We start from the raw sequence: 17,352 nt of genomic DNA, 5'->3' as shown, positions 1-17,352 counted from the left end.
CAGTTCGCAGATAGTATAGTTATGTCATTCATGTGATATCAGTATCGTTGTAATATTTAATTTTATCCATGAGATGAAAAATCAGGATAATGATATTTGGTAAATACGGTTTAGATAGGTATTAAAAATCCTTAATCCCCGATAAACTGCAGATATGCGCAGACTATTCAAATATCCAATCACCTGCTGGTAACATATTTGTTATTCGAATCTTCAATAACGCACCCGCTTACTTTAGTCCACTTCAAACATTTCTTTATTTTTCAAATACATTACATTTAATCCATTTAGTGTTTGCTTGATATGTATTTTGTTTACACTAGTAATATCAAAGTAAGAACTTTAATAGGTTTTGCCTGTTGCCCAATTCTATAAATCCTCCGTACATTTTGGCAATATGGACAGATGGGTTATACATCAAGTACAGCTCTAAGGTATGTTACATGCAAAATTCATGAGGTTGTTCAGTGATATATCGACCATCGTATTTTCTGGATGAATATTCACGTTTTCTGCAGCCACCGACATGTCCCACTGATCTAAGTAAGTAAGTTTGTCTAGTAAATCACTGAATTCTTCCAGCAAAACCTGTTCCACGAACATACCAACGAATTTATAAGGCTTTCGGGCATTGAAATATGTTACAAGGTGAGGACCTTTAATAAAAATTTTAACATCTGGGGATCTCGCCAGTAACCTCACAATGGCTTCCTTTGCATTGCGCACGCGTTGCCGTAATGCTATGTGGTCACAACACCTGACAATATGAGCATACCAGTGGATGATTACAATGGCGTTGCTGTTAGCTGGTATCTTATCTAATCTGAAAGCTACCGATTTAATTACCTTCCTGTCTGAACCCGGTACCCCATGGAAGGGAAGTTCGTGTGGTTGCCATTCAAGGTCAAGTCCCAGTGTTTTGTTATGTATTTGAACAAACTTATTAAAAGTATTTTCAGCTTTGATTTCAAATCCTAATATGGAAAGAAGGCGATAGTACCATTGTCTAGTTGTTGAATCACCAATCGAAATAACTTGTCGGTCTTTAAGACATGCTCGATATTGCGGCTTGGTTTGGTTCATTGTAAGTTGGCATATAAGGTTATAATAAATTCCTCTGTAGGTGAATCCAGATGGTACAGTGCTGTTCCATGTTAATTCACGAGGCAAAACGTTACATGACGTTTTAGGCAATGGGTAGTCTAGATTGCCGTTAGAACCTGAAGTAAGAAAAGTGGCTTTAGTGTTATTATATAACTCAACAAGAAGAGATCAACGAAGTGTGACCTAATTAGCATTTGAACTCGTAACATGTGACAAACCATACGTAAACAGAAATGAGAAGCTGTTTGATGAGACCATGTTACCTACCTTTAAGTAGAAATACTGTAAATGTTTCTATAATAGCTGCTATTTCTTTCTGGAAAAATACTATTCCACATTTTGCAGTGTAAGTATATTGTTTATTATATATTTATTTCTCTCGATAGGCACATGTGTTAAACAACCGAAACATAATGTTGTAATGTCCTTAAAAGGAAATGGATTATATCCATAAATACGAGATATCTTGTCCTCATTAGCCTGTAGCCAGTGGTTTGAACAAGCTTACTTTTGCTATCGGAAGAAAAAATCTGCAATGCCTTTAAGTGAAATTGGGACGATAAACATCAATCTGCCAACGAGTAACAGACGCAATATTTAGATTCTGCCGAAGCGAGAATCCTTTTATTTATATATACTTCTAATTGATATTTTCGCATTGAGGACGATAAGAATCCATTGATCAGTTTGCTGCTATACAAGACCATTAAACGATAACATAACTTAAATCGGCCGGGATAAGAGAATAATTCTATTTACTAAAGATAAGGGATGATATTGGCCAGCTGACGATAGTTTTGTCTAGAAAAGAATAACTGGCAATATTTGGTGACCTGAAACCTATTGATGGATTGTTGGGAAGATGCAATAAGGTGTCATCGGGTCGATGGTTGAAAAAATGGGTGGATACACATCTCGGTTCAGCGCAGTACCCAACACCGAAGAGATGTCGTCAAATTATGAATTTCCTCCCCTTTCTTCTGAGAATTAAATATTATCACTCAGTATACTACCTTATCACATTCGACACTAAAGAAACGTCTTCATTATTTGGTTATGATTCTTGTCTTTTCGAAGAAAGCTGAACGGCAATAAAAGTTTTATGCTTGATAATTACACGGGGGTCTTTTTCATGTCCAAAGGAAGGAAAATGTGACCAGGATGAAATTATGAGAATGATTGACCAAATATTCGTTCTTTTTGATGGAAAGATAATCCAACAGAAAAGTGGATTACACTTGAGAACTACGAGTACTTCATTTTACCTGACTTTTTTATACGGGCAGAATTTACCGAAGTTCTGACAAAAAAAGTCAATTTCCTTTTTGATAACAATAATGATAGGCTACAACTGACTTTTTAATATCAACCGCTACCTCGAATTTACAAGAGCAGCTTTCTCAGCTGTATGATAAGCCATAACTAGTTTTCCATGTCTATGTGGTAACTCCACTGCTTCCCCAGTCTACATGTCACAGATGATTCAATATTCCTGTACTCACTGTGTTCAGATGTAAGGATTAAAATAAAAATCTCCTAGGCTTCAAAATTTAGGCCCTTAGCATTACCGAAGTACGAAACAACTACGCCTAACTCTAAATTGACATTAAAAGGTGCAATTCACTTTTGTATTATCTTTCAAATAGTTCGGAGTAGGATCATTTATAAGTATACACATCACAACTAAGGTGTTATTTTATCCTGTGATCCAAAAGAATTCATTACAAGTTCCTCTACGCAGTCCAGTTATTATTCCTATTGATTGTTTTCGAATTTAAACTGCCGTTGTCTCATACATTATTAGCATATTAATGTCATCATCTTGTACAAATACCATACACATTGGTATCTTGTTCTGTTAATCTTTCTTTTATAAATATTAATATGATTGTTAAGCCAATATTCCTGTAAGTATGCGTTATCTGTTCTATATATCTGGATGATGATAATTATGTTTCATGAACAAAATAACTGATCCTTTATTTTTATTTGGATTAATATCCTATCTCATAGCCTAGATTGATTAGCAGATTAATGTAGGTTATCATTGGTTACTGCATACAATGATGTATCATTAGCTTGCAACGTACCATTAGCTATATCAGAAATGTCCTTCTTCTTGGCATCAATGTACTTTAACGAAATATTCTCCGGTTTACTTTAAAATGAAAACTCTCAATACCACAGACATAAGATGTGCTCCTTCAGTTTAGAAAGGTGATCAGGAAAGCAAAATAACTGCAGCTCCAGTACATCAGATATAATGGTTCAGTGTGGATTGTAGAAACGATTATATTCTTTAACTTTTAGAGTATTGTCTTACGATTCAAAACATGGCGACAACTTGTGCCGTTTTCTTAATATCATATAATATACGAGTCCCATCAGCTGTACTAGCATCCACAACATGACGTCTTTACAAGAACAACAAATTATCAATCCAAATGCTCTCTTCTTATTTTTCCCTCGTTTTATCACTTTTACAAACACTTAACAAATTCGAGGTAGAAAATGTCGATTTACCATCCTGATAGGATATTTTCTTGGGTAAATCAATAAAACACCGTATCACCAGAGTAAACCCTCCTCGACAGTATGTTTTATGTACAAAAGAAAGTTCAGGTACACGTGCACTTAGCAGACAAATATGATTAGAATATTGTGACAATGTTAAACTTTAAGTACTTACTTGGAGCAATGTTGACTTGAATCTGTCTCAAAAGCAGGTCCTTGTGACTGGAGATAAATACAACCGACGTTAGATTGATGCTTAGTAAAATACTTGGTAATAAAGCATTTACTAGATGTATGGATGCAATTAGAGTTAGAGGAGAGCTATATTACTGTATATACCCTGGACAGCTTGACAAGACCAGTCAAACTGGCTGTATTACTGTATATACCCTTGACAGCTTGACAAGACCAGTCAAACTCACTGATATATAGTTTACATACGACCTTTAAAGGTGCTCATAGTCGAATAATTTTTAGACCATTCAATATTAAAAAGATAAACAAAATGCTTGTATATCTGTAGCATTCTACTCCCAACAGTCCAATGGAAAAGATTATGTTGATGTTCCCGAATCCCGACTAAAATCTTTCAAGATGTAAACATAATCTCCCTATTGTACAAGTAAGTTACCATATTCCAATAAACGCAAGAATAATTAAATGAACCAGAATAAAACAAAGTTAATAACTTTCTATAGAGTATTCATCAATTTTTGTTTACTAACTTACCTTAGAATTTTCTTTGTATACCCATCGTAAAACAGTGATTCGTTCCAGCCATACGTTACCCAGTTCCTACACGGAATGTCGCCTGGCTTCCCACAGAATAAAGAAATATTGTAGTTTTCCTTTGTTAGGTTACACAATCCCCTGTACTTTCTGTCTAACCAACTAGTATTCGTTGGTGCACAGAGAGTCTTTTTAGATTTGTGCTTTTTTGAAAATGTTCCGCTGATAAATTTATAAGAACCGTATTTATGTACATAATTAGTATACAATCCGATTCCCTCCTTTGTGCTGGTGACTGTTACTTTTATAGTGACATTTCCTGCCCAAAAAGCCATCACGTGACCAGTGTAAGTACCATTCATGTGATCGACTACGTAACCAGCAACATATGAATCCCTTTTCACGTCCCGAAGCCAGATGTTGAGCAGGTCACCTCCTCGTGTCATGGACTGATTGTAACCGTTATAAAGATGGACTTTGACCTTGACCTGTGAACCAGCTGTTAATTGGTCTTTTTTCATTTCTAGTTCTACGATCGAAAAAACGAGGATCAAACAATTCCTTGAAATCTTTTACTTCGTGTATCTGTCGATATTCAGGATAACGTTCTAAGATATTTCTAGAAATAGTCGCTGTAGGCAATCTGAATGCCGTCTTGATGACATTTGAAGAATGTACCACCTTGTCCTTTGTAGCGTTAGTGAGTTTTCCCGGCATATCTATCCTCCACAGTGACCATCTGAAAAAGGACGAATGTCTGTCAAAAATAAAAATATTTCTAAAATATTCCAGTATTTTATGGTCGAATAATGCAGCATGAACTTTACAAAATGTGCGATTGTGTTAAACTGTTTTAAAGAATTTCCATAGCATCACTTTTTAGGAGAAGAGAGGAAATATTTCGTCACGTTTTCAATATTCCATATCTCTAGGAACACAAATGTTTACCGGAGCTTGTACTGTCCACATTACATTATTCTCATGAATATATGTATTACGTTGACGGAACGAGTTATCCCCTAGCGACGTCAAAAAGCTTTTCTTTACCTTTTCAGAAACACGTACACACATGGTTATTTTCTGTTTAATGTGTATGAAGTCGTTGAAAAGTTGTACAAAAGACACCCAAGTGACTAGGATCTTTCAATACAAATTTAGAATAAGATATACGAAAGTATCAAGCACGTCCAGCTTCATGTCGCACAAAGAACCTGAATATCATTCAATGGAATCACTATGACGACTGTGAATTTTCATCAACCTGTATTTCATTTTATTGAAAACTATAATGGGTAATAGGTAGCAATGAACAAATTGATACATATAATACATAGTACCTATCGATCACACATTCACTACAACATGGGCTGGCATCTAATGTGTTCTATATAAGAACGAGTTACCTCCCCTCTATCGTGTTAACCAGAAACCATCGATCTGCATCTTTCAAACCACTATGTTGTGAGTTTGTCTATCAGTTGACAACAACATGCACGAAAATCCTGATATTGAGAGCAATCCTCATCATTATGGCGTCCTGTCCACATAACTGGAAAACCATTGATCTGCTCAGCTATTCATCAACTATAGAAGCATTGTATCAATCAAGAGTAATGGATTTAACAAACCAACGTTGTGGAGAGCGAAGAGCACTTTACTTTTAATCTGCTTTATTACATTTTATAATTATTTTGTAGCGCAATTGTTTAAATATATTAGAAGGGACCTGAAGTGATGAACGATCGATACAAAATGGTAGTGATATGAATGGATGAATGGTCGATACAAAATTGTGGTGACATGAACTGATGAACGATCGATACAAAATTGTGGTGACATGAACTGATGAACGGTCGATACAAAATTGTGGTGACATGAACTGATGAACGGTCGATACAAAATTGTGGTGACATGAACTGATGAACGGTCGATACAAAATTGTGGTGACATGAACTGATGAACGGTCGATACAAAATTGTGGTGACATGAACTGATGAACGGTCGATACAAAATTGTGGTGACATGAACTGATGAACGGTCGATACAAAATTGTGGTGACATGAACTGATGAACGGTCGATACAAAATTGTGGTGACATGAACTGATGAACGGTCGATACAAAATTGTGGTGACATGAACTGATGAACGGTCGATACAAAATTGTGGTGACATGAACTGATGAACGGTCGATACAAAATTGTGGTGACATGAACTGATGAATGGTCGATACAAAATTGTGGTGACATGAACTGATGAATGGTCGATACAAAATTGTGGTGACATGAACTGATGAATGGTCGATACAAAATTGTGGTGACATGAACTGATGAATGGTCGATACAAAATTGTGGTGACATGAACTGATGAATGGTCGATACAAAATTGTGGTGACATGAACTGATGAATGGTCGATACAAAATTGTGGTGACATGAACTGATGAATGGTCGATACAAAATTGTGGTGACATGAACTGATGAATGGTCGATACAAAATTGTGGTGACATGAACTGATGAATGGTCGATACAAAATTGTGGTGACATGAACTGATGAATGGTCGATACAAAATTGTGGTGACATGAACTGATGAATGGTCGATACAAAATTGTGGTGACATGAACTGATGAATGGTCGATACAAAATTGTGGTGACATGAACTGATGAATGGTCGATACAAAATTGTGGTGACATGAACTGATGAATGGTCGATACAAAATTGTGGTGACATGAACTGATGAATGGTCGATACAAAATTGTGGTGACATGAACTGATGAATGGTCGATACAAAATTGTGGTGACATGAACTGATGAATGGTCGATACAAAATTGTGGTGACATGAACTGATGAATGGTCGATACAAAATTGTGGTGACATGAACTGATGAATGGTCGATACAAAATTGTGGTGACATGAACTGATGAATGGTCGATACAAAATTGTGGTGACATGAACTGATGAATGGTCGATAAATATTGTGATGACATGAATTGATGAATAGACGATACAGAATGATGCTGACGTGAACTGATGAATGATATTTACAGAATGGTGGTGAATGGATGAACGATCGATACAAAATGGTAATGACATGAATGGATGAATGGTCGATACAGAATTACGACTGTTACAGTACTTTTTAAACGTTTTGTAACTGAACAAAATTGAGTTGTCTGAAATTGTTAATAAGAGCGGTGAATGGTACAATAGTCTTGCTCTTGGTCCAAAAGAAATTCTGAAACTTAGACTAAATTTAGATTTTTATCAACGCGACATGACTATTAGTGTTAGAATTTACTATCTTTTGTTTTATTTATCAATTACTTTTTTCTTTGATATCTTATTATATACAAATGAATAATCAATATAAGATTGATAAGGAATGAATTTTAACATCCTTGACAGAAATTTACATCTCGTAAGACATTCCGAATCGCATTTCAGGTAGAAGATGATTCCCATTATCGTTTATAACGAAGATCGCAAGCTCGTGGTAGAGTATTATATCACAATAAAATGAAAAATCGTCCTGGAAACAAATAATAATCATTAATTTGAGGTCACAAACAATTCATAGGCTTGGGATGTCAGTACGAAAGTTTGGAAGTTTATTAGCGAGAAATGAGAAATATATGGTTGATATAATTTAAGAATGATCAACTTCAGTAACATTGTAAATCTCTTCCTAGTGTTATTTTATTGTTTTATTGTTGATTTACCGTACAAACTATACAAAAAACACTATCTGGTCACATCACATTTGAGAGTGCTGCGATACGCTGTACCAATATCTCGATGTAAAAGAAAATGATTATGATGATTCTCACCTGTAAGAAATGTGAACTTACCTAACGCCCATGCCGATACGTTTCGCCATCTGTCCAACAGAGATGTTGAAATGTCTCCTTAAATGTCCAATGTTAGCGATGATTTGCGAATGATAAACATATAGCTGTAGTACCCTAGATATTAAAGACAAAGTGACAAGTAACACCATTAAATAGCATCCCTTTGTAAATATAGCTAAAGTGATGAAAGTACTAGACAAAATAACCGAGCATCTAGATTGTATACAAAATAATATCAGATATCCTTATAGAATCATATAGTACCTCCAGTATATTCAAGGCTTTGCCTTCTGATTAGAAATCGACAAAGTTTTATACTCTGTAAATACATTAAATTTGTTTTGTTGTTGATTTAAACTTCTGTGGTCACACATTCATTAAAAATATAAGATATAGCTAGACGTCTGCAGAATGATGAAGGAGTCATATGTTATGTAGGTAGTACATACAAATATCTTCTATTTAGGCATTGTTTGAAAATTAGAAAAATTAAAAGTTACTAAAATGGAACCCAAAAAAACATGTATGATTCCTTCTTAATAAGCAAGCATAGAGACAATGGCTTGCTTCAATATATAAACTAGGTTGCTTATATGATTACTTTCATATTAGATATAAACAATATCTCTATAATTACCCACTACTGTTCTTAAACAACCAAGATTCAATATTGTTTACCTCATAGTAGTCAATTTTACTTCTAACTTGTAACCAGAGTTTATATACAGCATATTTCTGCCTTTCACTGACGGCCCTCATAAACTCTTGTAAAGGTTCATATGTAAACGTATACCTGGAATTAGCAACCCCTGACACGTCTACAAGTGAAACTTCTAAGTAAAGCATGTTCACATCATGAAATTTCTCACAATGACTTGTGTTTACCTATAACGTTACGAAGGATCTATATATCACTGGACCCTATTGACCTCTGTAATCTCTCAGACTAGTTAGGTATATCATATGCGATGGAGGATAACGGGGTAGGAATATTTCAATGGCATATTCCTAGACCCTGATTTGTTGACAACCGTGACCCGAAAACTGGATTAAACCATATGCTTGTAATTCAAAGATCTTACTTCAAATAGTAGAGGAGATGGAGGGAGACCGATAGCTAACACTTACAACTATACATGACTCTCTTATGCTAGTAGGCATAGATCGGATTAAATATGTTCACTTGTCATGACTGTTAATTTCTTATTAATTTATTTCAATTAATTCCAGACATAATTTGCTAGGTTTCCAGTTATTTCAACACCAATTATAAATGGGTCGGGTTTCAGCTTAGAAGCTTAGAAACTATGCTAAGGTTTGGATATTTTTAGTAAAATCAGTTTTATCCAATACTGAGATACTTCGAAGTACTTACACGACGGTGATAATTGCAGTAAGAGCAATGCAGAATAAGATCTTGCGTGAAAGACATTTGGTAGCACTATATGGAACTCTCTTCTTCTCTCCCATGTCAGATTACTGGTCAGAAATACTCAGATGATCTTCATGTAGTACAGTATATGTGAAAGGAAAACGTAAACATGATTACAAATTACTTAATATATAACGTTATTACAAGGTTTCTTTTTCATAAATACAGAGGTTAGTTTCTATAGCTATTGATGAAAACCAAATCACTGATAAAATATGAAGTGTAGCACGATTGTGTACAATGTATGTACGTTATGCAAAAATTATTGAATATACAAAAGAGTAATAGTAAACAATTATTTTCTTTTATATTAGATAGTTGGTGGATTGTTGGTTGTTTAATTCGAAGGCTTGGCAAGATGAATAGCTGCAAGTACCGATCGTGATGAAAATAACGCATGAGCTGGACTTCTCTCTTGACCTTTAGTTTTAAAGATCATTGTTTTATCAACTCTATCACGTTTTGCAGACTGGACTTTCTCCCTTTCACTTGTACCATAAACAAAAAATAACTATGAATACTATAATACCACCAATAGCAGGGAGAATTGGAATTAAATACAATTTGACATCATCTGTGAAAATATATATATAGTTCATTACGTCCCTTTGTAATAATGAAAAAAATCGTTATAACCATGAAACTTATTTGTGATTGGTAAAGATGTAAAATCTGATAGAAAAAAAATAAAAATCAACTGGATAGGAAGACTATCGCTAGACATATTTTGATTGTGCTGTGTTACAATTGATTAATGGAAATGAATAAATATACTTAGTTGCGACGTACCATCGTCTGTTATACTAAGCCATGACGTCACGCTCACTATACGACTACGACTAGTACAATAGAGGAGATAATTGGGTAAAGTCAGAAAGTTCTTCATCATTAAGTTATAGATATATAAATGTTACGGGAATGCTTCATCCGAATAAAAGTATGTATTTGTCTTATATGTAGATATGTCTTATGAGTAACAAGGTATTTTACATAGATATTGTGCGTGTACAACGACGTCACGGACTTCTTCGACTCTGACATAACATGGTTGAGTTTAAACATTTAAATCCCCGCGTGATATCAAGTGGGTGAAACTCTCCATACAATGTGTGAATAATAATTGTGTGATTTAGAACTCTCTGAGGGTAATGATATATAAAACAGCACAATCTTAAACATTTCAAAATATTTATTTTAAAAATACACAATTAGATCACTGTCATTACCCAATTAAGGAATGCTTACTTATTAATGGGACTACTATCAATAGTTTTAGCAGTTAGTTCTTTAATTAATGATGCCATGGATATATTTTCAATACCCTGTAATTTACTAGAAATATCAACATTTGAATAATGTGGGAACTTATTTTGAAATGGCATCCATAAGGAGCTTATTAAAATATTTAACTTTTGGTTTGGTAGGAAAGTAATATAATGTGAACGAGTCATCGAAGATTTTCTGACAGAAACCGTTAATATAACGTGACCGGTAGGTGCTGAGCAGGACTTTGGTACATGAATAAGCTGAAGAAGGGGTTTGACAACTAGATATGAAGTTTGTCAGAATTGTAAAAATCGCATTGCCATGTTAAAAACCTATCCTAGTCTTGAACTAACTTGGTAATTAGATTTTTGTGGTACAGGTAGTGCTTGAATGTGAAATTTTACCTGTATCGTGTTGATAATTATGATTATGAGGTGTATTGTTTTGTCTATGAGAGTATTAATGTGGTCGACTCCTTCAGGTGTGTGTCTGTGTTGCATTGTGACTGTGATTACATGCATTAATGCATTGATCTTAATCTAGATGCATCTATTTCCATCGGCACTTCATTTCTCGCATGTCAAAATGTATTTCCCTTTTTTTATTTATGAACTTCCCTCTCATTAATTTTATAAATAAATGTGGTACAAATGTACATTTTAAAAAGAGGAAGAAAAGATCAGATCTATGTACCGGATAGATGTGTCGATCACTTGAAGTAGTAGTCATCCGTGTTGTTTTCTTTATTTCATCTTCCTGATTGTATTAACATAATGTGTAATGTGAATATAATAAGAAAGTGTGTTATTCTGGTGTAAGTGAAATGAATGAAGTAAGAGAGCCTTCCTGCGAGAAGACAATGTATGTAATATCGGCGTATCGTTTTCTTGAAATAAAATAATTGTTTAAAAACAACAACAAAAAAAACCCAATTATTTTCCCTTAGATAGAATTTGGTGGATATGTTGATTATAATTCGATCCTATTTCAATCAATATAATTACGATTGTAAATAGTTAACATTCTCAGTCTTTCATGTTTACTTTTCCATATTATGTGATATCGTCAGTGTAGAAGGTTAACAGCTTGTTGAGTGGATACACTACATATAATAAAAGAGAAAATTTGACTTCAATGATACATGTCCGTCCTGTAAATAAGCCTGTGGATTGTTACATGTGTTTAGCTCCATTTGCGTACTATTAACGCAGCGTCTTACATTCTAGTTTTAAGAGATTTTAATACATCTAAATCCAGCATTATTTAAACAGGATCTCTTGTATGAACTGTTTCCTTGGGTTTAAATTTTTAAGCCTCGATTCTAGCGAAGAAGGTGACCTCCGTATTCCTATTTGTATACAAAAGTTTTTGTTGCGTGATTTGTTGCGAAAATGATTTTTTTTCTAGCAAATATACAACAACTGACACTCTATATTTCCACGGTAACCTTGTTGTTCGAAAAACTATATACACTTTCTTTTAGAGACTTTAAGTCCCCGAAGTCTGCCGTAACATTTTAATCCCGTTTTATTCTAATAGTGGCACGGTCCATAATATAATATGTACTTGACATTGTTCTATAATTATCACAAATATAAAATGGACGAAATTTACTAAATCACTGCATTTTGGCATTTCTTTCAATCATTTTGGATTTTCTTTAGTCGCCTCCTATGTTTTAAAGTCAGACCCGTAGTACCACTGACGAGTCCTAGAAGAACAAGAAAGCTGTATAATGTTAACAGTGTTCATGGGTTTTATCTATTTATATCCTCTAGTACATGGATATTGCAACGCCTAAACCCTCTTCTACTATCATTATTATTCTCTTTATTGACCCCAAAATGAAGAGTACAGACAGTATAGAACATTGATACAAAACATTTAGTAACATAAATACATTATAAACAGTATATACATGTATATATAGTTGCACATGCACGTGAAACATCAAATTAATAGAATATCATAGAGTATATGTGGAAGAGTTTACATATACAAAGTAAGTTATAGTTTTAATTCCACATGTCAAGTGTATGTCATATGAATTAGGATTCACTTTGAGACATACAATATCAGCAGCATAATGATAAATAAGTATTAATACACTTGTATAATACAATAATGTGTAAGGTATGCACTAGAAGGATAAATTTGTAGGCCCGTATCACACAGGGGTTGGGGAGCCCCCTACCAGCAAGGTGTTACAGGCCAACAAATTTACACAAAATTATGTAAATATGTCACACATACAGTATATCTTCAATTTTATCATAATAAACATAATTGACTCATACATTAGGTATAGTAATATTTGCATATTTTGTAAACATACGTGATTGATATTAATCTAAAATCAATCAACTCTTCTTCGCTAATATTGTGGTTATTCTTTCCTCCAATCAATATATGTAGCATTTCGATGTCTGATAGGGAGTGTAAATATACACTAAACAGTATATCCTTGACATTAATTATACAGCACCATAATTGATCTCTCAACTCGGAAGTATAGTTACACTGTAGCACTAAATGTGTTATTGGGTCATGATATAGAAACCCACATTTATGACATAATTCCATTGTCGTCAAGTTTCGAATAGTTACTACTATTTTCATTATATATTGTATATTTTCCTTGTATTGGGAAACTGGAGCGCTAGTTTCCATAAGACGTTAGCTTTAAGCTGGTTTTGTATTTCAGCGAATCTTGAGAAATCAGTATCATCTTTCATACGTTCAATTAAATTATGTTCTTCATATTTCATTACAGAAGTATACATAATAAATTCCCAAGTACATTTCTTTGGAAATACTCCAGTTTCAACAAAATCGCTGAGATAGTGATACAATGAATATTTTCTCAGTATCCTTACTATGTCATGAATAAGGCCCTGTTGGTACGGTCTACCTAATTCAAACAAAAAGATTCTTGTAATAAAAATAATAATTGTTTAATGTCAATACATGCCTCAATAGAGGTCCAACCAAGTAGAAATGTACACATATCCGTTCTTATTCTTTTATCAAACCCCTGTATAGATTTAACGATGAAATGTTGTGCTCTTTCTAACATTTATATCTCAGTTTTTGTTAAATTTCAGAGCTCACATCTATTTAGGGCGGATGGATACACCTGAAGTTTTATTAATTTTGCTACTGTTAGGGGGTTTAGAGCACAAAGATGAGCCCCAGAACGAATAAGTGCTATCGTGTCTGATCTTAATTTATTACACGCATGTGTTGTTCTCCCAAAAGAGTTTCGTTTAGAATTTAATAAAATACCCACATGAGTGATTTCGTCAACCTGTGGCATAATACAGTCATAAAGATAAAGATGATTGTACACAATGCAAGTTCTACTATTTGGGTTTGTGAAAGTTACTAGTTTGCTTTTTAAAGCAGAAAAAGAAAATTGCCATTTTTTACTATAATTTTCACATAAAGATATCATTTTCTGAAGACTTGTAGAACTTGTACTTGCCAGACAGATCTGCTTGTGTAGGAACATTGATATTTAAACCTACAATTACTGCACCTAAGCTGGATTTCTCTATTTCATTAAGTAAATCGTTTATAAATACTAAATACATTTTGCGGATAATGCCCCTCCTTGTAAAATTCCACGTTTCATCTTGAGCAAGGAGGATGTTAATACCTTAAATAAAACACAACTTTCAGTATTTGTATACATACATTCTAGTAACATCAACGTCTTAGTATTTAATTCTAATTTATAAATTTTATATAGCAACCCAGCGTGCCAGACAGTAACGAACGCCTTGTTGCTCACCATGTTTGATATGTTCATAGACTATACCATCCCATCCTCCTGCTTTTGTTTTTATTTGAGACCTTTTGACACTAAGGCAATTTCAGAGGTGATGATGCGTTCATTCAGGTATATGTCTTCCTCATTATGAATATTCATTTCAATTTCAGTAACACGGTTTATGATCTCTTTTTGAAATGTGTTATTAATTTCTTCATTGGGTTTATCTTGGAAAAGATTTTCAAAATGTGACGCCCAAGCATTTACAATGTCTTTTGGGTCACGTAGAATTTCATTGTTGTATTTCATTTCAGTTTGACATGTTTTACTTTTACAGGTTTTTCTTTTGTATAACTGCCAAAATAGATTCTGGTCAACTTTATTACATTTTTCTATTTCATTGAATTGAGCAGACATATACTCATTGAATGCCTTCCGGAGGTTTCTTCTGAATGACGTTTTGCTTTCTTTGTACTCCATAAAACTCTTAGATAAATTTCTAGGTTTTCCTTCGCTTATCCATATTTGTCTTTTAACTTGTATCAAATAGTGCAATTCTGACAGTTCATTAGACCAATAAGGTTTTAAATAACTTTCGTACTTTGTAATAGGTAAAGTCGCAATGCTTGTAATATAGCAGAAACAATATTTCTATTATACTGATCTATATCATCGTTAGACATTTGACCATCAGGTAATTCTATTGATTTTAGGTTTGTTTCCAATTCCGACTTATACTTATTGCAGTAACCATTACACATGGCTTTTATCCAGTTAAATTTCACAAAGTTATGTGTATTACACTGAAAAAGCAACTTTGGGACTTTAATACAACATACAATAGGGTTGTGCTCCGACATAGCTTCATCATCTAATACTTCACATGAGGCAACTAAATCAATCATATTTGATTGGACGAGCACATGGTTAATACAAGTACAGTGACCAGTCTGAAGACAAAATGTATGAAAAGGTCCTTTACAAAAGGATTTTACATTGACAAATATTAGGTTCATTCTGTCTAAACGTAGGTGGAACATTTTGGATCTTTCGTCATCTTTAAAGTGATACCGAGGGCCACTAATTTTAACATTAAAGTCACCCATTATAATTACTTTTCCCTTTTCGGAATAAATCGAAATAAGTGATTCTAAAAGATCTACATGATCAATAAACATTTCTATTGGTCTTGAAGAGGCTGGCATGTAAGCCAGAAAGCAGTATATATGATCACCATTTTGAGTTTGAATCTCACTTCCAACAATTCTCGGACTATCTACAGGGATTTCTTGAACAATTAGTGATTTATCTTTATAAAGAATACCTACACCATCCCTTATACTACATCTATAACGTTGCTATGTACAAATATCCTGTAGCTTTGAAAGTATCAAATAATGACTTATTATACTCCCCAGTAAGAACCCAGTGTTCACAGACACCACATATATCGATATTGTGTGTATCAAGACAATCGAGGAGATATGTCGTACCGGCCATTATCCCCTCAATGTTCCAACACATAATGTTCAGTTTTTCATTCACGGCTGTTCTCAGTAAGAACACTTCGCGGGGTAACCAGGGGCGTACATATATGCCTTCTGGCCAGAATGATCGGTTTCCAACTAAACAGTGGCCATCATCTTGTTACATTAAGTTGCGCCAAAGCTGTTTGTAGTTTTTCTCGAAGTATCGAAGAAAAGTAACTTTAACATTTTCCCGTTCAAGGTATTTTCGCATCAATTCCTCTGATGAGGTGGCTTTATTGATGCCGTTTAAATGAAATCTTAGACCTTTGCGCCGGTTCGCATGTTAAAATCCGATGAACTGTTCACGTGGTGGGTTACAGACGGACAATTGACTTTCATTTGTTTTGGTTCCTCGTCAGTGTGTTTGGTTAAAACATTATCGGTGTTGGATTTTTTTTGGAGGTTTGTTAGATGCTGATGAAGAGAAGCGAACTGGTAGAGTGCTTGCCTTTTCATTTGTCCGTTTGTTTGTGGTACCATCACTTTCAGATTTGGTACGGGTGTCAATTTTTTGCTCGCTCAATACTATTCATGTTGTCTTATACTTGAAATCTGTTTGAAAAATTTAGTGTAATCTCTGGTGTTGTGGTGTCCACCAATCTACGATGGTGTATCGTAGGTGAACGTTTGTTGCCTTTATGTTCCTTTGTAACCGTCTTTTTGAGGCCGTTGTGTTGTGTTTGTAAGGTAGTTGTCAACTGTTCTATGGCATCATCAAGTTCTTTGTATTCATATCTTTGTGCGATGTTTAGGCAGTCTGTCGTTTTCTCTTTGGTTTGAGAAATATCTTATTTCGATATACTTCATTTCTTCTCGACATTTACACTGCGTTTTTGTATCGCATTGCCTTGTTTATTAATTTCTTCCTTGCTGTTGTTGACATTTGTCTCCAGCTTGTCATTTTCTTGTATGTTTTTCAGGTCTTGTGTATCTTTTTCAAATTATTCTTATTTACTTACGTTGTGTTATCTTTTTCGCAGCTCTCTAGTTCATTTTTCATGTTTCTCTTTCAAAAAGTTTATTTATTGTGCTTTTGAGTTCGTGAATCTGTTCACTGTCGGTCGTTTTCATTTCGAGAATCTCGCGTTGTATTACGGTCACGGTTACAGTCAACACCTGCAGACCAGCTACGTGTACGTCGTCAGACTGTGTCTGGGATT

At 34.2% G+C, this 17,352-nt stretch overlaps 1 pseudogene; it reads right to left on the bottom strand.

Moving 5' to 3' along the window:
- Positions 1-429: 429 nt before the first annotated feature.
- Positions 430-8,222, bottom strand: LOC132545929 (NXPE family member 3-like; annotated as a pseudogene).
- Between the last annotated feature and the right edge of the window lie 9,130 nt (positions 8,223-17,352).

The sequence above is a fragment of the Ylistrum balloti genome, unplaced genomic scaffold (genome assembly GCF_031769215.1).
Source record: "Ylistrum balloti isolate Yb309-2 unplaced genomic scaffold, AGI_CSIRO_Ybal_v1 Utg369602, whole genome shotgun sequence".
Taxonomy (NCBI): Eukaryota; Metazoa; Mollusca; class Bivalvia; order Pectinida; family Pectinidae; genus Ylistrum; species Ylistrum balloti.
Note: the sequence above shows the minus strand (reverse complement) of the source record. Positions and strands in the feature narration are given on the sequence as shown.